The sequence below is a fragment of the Nomascus leucogenys genome, chromosome 1a, assembly GCF_006542625.1.
Source record: "Nomascus leucogenys isolate Asia chromosome 1a, Asia_NLE_v1, whole genome shotgun sequence".
Lineage (NCBI taxonomy): Eukaryota > Metazoa > Chordata > Mammalia > Primates > Hylobatidae > Nomascus > Nomascus leucogenys.
In genome coordinates, this window is record NC_044381.1 from 49,662,471 (window position 1) to 49,666,616 (window position 4,146).

The window sequence follows — 4,146 nt, forward strand, 5'->3', positions numbered from 1 at the left end:
TACAATTTTAAAAAGAGAAAAAGATGGGAGAGAGAAAAAAGGAATAAAAGTACCCCTATTTGCCAATGACATGAATATTGATGAAGAAAATGCCAAAGAATCTACAAAAAAGCTCTATCACCTGAGTTAGCAAGATATAAGGCCAATATATAGCACAAAAGTCAATTTTACTTTTATATAGTTGATCTTCATTCACAGATTCCTTATTTGCCTACTCACTAAAATTTATTTGTAATCCCAAAATCAATATTTACTGCACTCTCATGGTCATTCATGAACATGTGCAGAGCAGTGAAAAATCTGAGTCACCCAACATGCACATTCCCAGCTGAGGTCAAAGTGATACTGTGCCTTTTTGGTTCAGGTCTCATACAATAAACAAGTCTCCTTTTAGTGTTCTACTTAGTGCCATGTTTTTGCGCTTTTTTTTTTCCCAGTAGTTTTGATGTTTAAAATGGTTCCCTGGCACAGTGCTCAAGTGCTTCCTACTGTACCTAAGCACAAGAAAGCTGTGATCTGTCTTGTGGAGAAAATATGTATTTTAGATAAGCTTATTCAGGCATGAGTTACAGCACTGTTGGCTGTGTAAGTTCAATGTTAATGACTCAATTATATATATTAAACGAGGTGTCTTTAAACCTTCAAATAAGGTTGCCAACTGTACAAGCAATGGACAAAACAGTACATTTTATAATAGCACCTAAAAGGCAAACACTATGCTGAAAACTATAAATTACAGATTAAAGAAATTAAAAACAACCTAAGCAAATGGAGAGATATGGATGTGTTCATGGACTGGAAGAGTTTATCTGGTTAAGGTTTTAGTTCTCCCCAAATTCATCTATAGATTCAATGCAATTGCATTCACAATCCCCAGCAATCTTTTTATAAAAAATGACAAGCTGATTCTAAAATTTATATGGAAAGGCAAAGGAACTAGAATTGCCAAGATAATATTGAAAAAGAAAAACAAAGTTGGAGGATTCACACTATCTAACATCAAGACTTCATATAAAGCTACAATAAACAACAGTGAGATGCTGACAAAAGGATTAACATACTGGAAAATAGGAAGAGAAGACAGTCTACAAATAGACACACATATATATGATCAATTGATTTTCCACAAAGTTGTAGAAGTAATTCAACAAAAACAGGATAGTCATTTGAACACATGGCACTGAAACAACTGGATATCCATACGCAAAAAAACTATGAGCTTCAACCAACACCTCAAACTATGTATAAAAATTAACCAAAATGGATCACAGAGCTAAGTGTAAAAACTAAAACTACAAAATATGTATCAGAAAAGTTTGCAGAAAAAATCTTTGTGACCTTGGTTTCCTAAAAGTTTTCTTAGAAAAATGACACCAGGTTGGATGTGGTGGCTCATGCCTATAATCCTAGCACTTTGGGAGGCCAAGGTGGGAGCATCACTTGAGGATAGAAGTTCAGGAGCAACCAGGGCAACATAGCAAGACCCCATTTCTACAAAAAATTTTTAAAACAATCTGGGGTGTGGTGACATACATTTATATCCCAGCAACTTGGGAGATAAAATGGGAGGATTCCTTGAGCCCAGGAGGTTGAGGCTGTAGTCAGCCATGTTTGTGCCACTGCACCCTACCCTGAACACAAAGTGAGAACCTGTCTCTAAAAAATATTAATTAAAAAAAAAAAAAGAAAAATGACATCAAAAGCATGATTCATTATGCATAAAAGAAATTTAAAACGTCTGTTCTATGAAAGACACTGTTAGGAATATAAAAAGACAAGACACATACACATGCATATCAGTCTAGAAGAAACATCTAATTGACAAGAGAAAGATCCTGAATATCCAAAGAATTTTTAAAATTCAGTAAGAAAACAAATATCGTCCAGGCGCAGTGGCTCACGCCTATATTCCCAGCACTTTGGGAGGCTGAGGCGGGTGGATCACCTGAGGTCAGGAGTTTGAGACCAGCCTCACCAACATGGAGAAACCCTGTCTCTACTAAAAATACAAAGTCAGTTGGGCGTGGTGGGACACGCCTGTAATCCCAGCTACTCTGGAGGCTGAGGCAAGATAATTTCTTGAACCCAGGAGGCGGGGGTTGTGGTGAGCCAAGATCGTACCACTGCACTCCAGCCTGGGCAACAAGAGCAAAACTCCGTCTCAAAAAAAAAAAAAAAGAAGAAAGAAAACAAATATTAAAATGACTAAAATACTTTTTATTGATACATAATAATGTATATATATATGGAGTACATGTGATATTCCGATACATACATATAGTGTGTAATGATCAAATCAGGGTAATTAGGATATCTATCACTTCACACATTTATCATTTCTTTCTGTTGAGAACATTCCAAACCTTCTATTTTGAAAGAAATAATAAATTATTGTTAACTATAGCCACAATGTAGTGCTATCAAACACTAGAACTTATTCCAATTATATATATATATATATTTTTTTTTTTTTTTAAGACAGCATTCTAGCTCTGTTGCCCAGGCTGGAGTGCAGTGGCGCTATCTCGGCTCATGGCAACCTCCGCCTCCTGACTTCAAGCGATTCTCCTGTCTCAGCCTCCCAAGCAGCTGGGACTACAGTCACGTACCACCACGCATGGCTAATTTTTGTATTTTTAGTAGAGACAGGGTTTCACTATGTTGGCCAGGCTGGTCTCAAACTCCTGACCTCGTGATCCGCCCACCTCGGCCTCCCATGCTGGAATTACAGGCATGAGCCACTGTGCCCGGCCTCTAACTGTATTTTTACACCCATTGACCAATCTGTCTTCCTACCCTTTGCCCCCCTACCCTTCCCAGCCTCTGGTAACCATTGTTCTACTCTCTACCTTCCCAAGATCAACTTTTTTTAGATCCCACATGAGTGAGAATATGCAATATGTCCGTGCTTGGCTTATTTCATTGAACATAATGTTCTCCAGTTACATTAATGTTGCTACAAATGACAGGATATCATTCTTTTTTATGGCTGAATAATATTCCATTGTATATATACCACATTTTCTTTATCCATTCGTCTGCTGATGGATTCAGGTTTTTCCATATCTTGGAAACTGTAAATAGTACTGTAATAAACACTGGAATGCAGATATCTCTTCAATACACTGATTTCCTTTCTTTTAGTTTATACTCTGCAGTGAAATTGCTGGATCATATGGCAGATCTATTTTTATTTTTTTGAGGAACCTCTATACTGTTTTTTACAGAGGCTACACTAATTTATATTCCCAATAAAACTCTCCTACCATTCCCCTTTCTATCCTCACAAGACTCTTTTTTATTTTTGCTTTTTTTTTTTTGTCTTTTTGATGGCCATTTTAACTGGGGTGAGATGATATCTCATTGTGGTTTTGATTTGCATTTCCCTGATTCATGATGTCGAATATTTTTTCATGTACCTGTTGGCCACCTGTACATCTTCTTTTGTGAAATGTCTATTCAGATCATTTGCCCATTTTAAAAATCAGATTATTTGGCTTTTTGCTACTGTTTCAGCTCCTTATATATTCTTGTTATTAATCCCTTGTCAGATGGATATTTTGCAAATGTTTTCTCTGATTCAATAGGTTGTCTCTTTACTCTGTTGGTTATTTCCTTTGCTGTACAGAAGCTTTTTAGCTTAATATAATTCCATCTGTCTATTTTTGCTTTTATTGCCTGTGCTTTTAAGTTTTTACCCAAAAAAAATATTTGCCCAGAACAGGCCGGGCGCAGTGGCTCACGCCTGTAATCCCAGCACTTTGGGAGGCCGAGGCGGGCGGATCACGAGGTCAGGAGATCAAGACAATCCTGGCTAACACAGTGAAACCCCGTCTCTACTAAAAATACAAAACATTAGCCGGGCATGGTGGTGGGCGCCTGTGGTCCCAGCTACTGGGAGGCTGAGGCGGGAGAATGGCTTGAACCCGGGAGGCAGAGCTTGCAGTGAGCCGAGATTGTGCCACTGCACTCCAGCCTGGGCGACAGAGCGAGACTCCATCTCAAAAAAAAAAAAAAAAAAAAAAAAAATTTGCCCAGAACAATGTCCTGAAGCATTTCCACATTGTTTTTGCCTAGTAGTTTCACAGTTTCAGGTCTTACATTTAAGTATTTAATCCACAAAATGAGAAAGAGATTTGAAAGGAT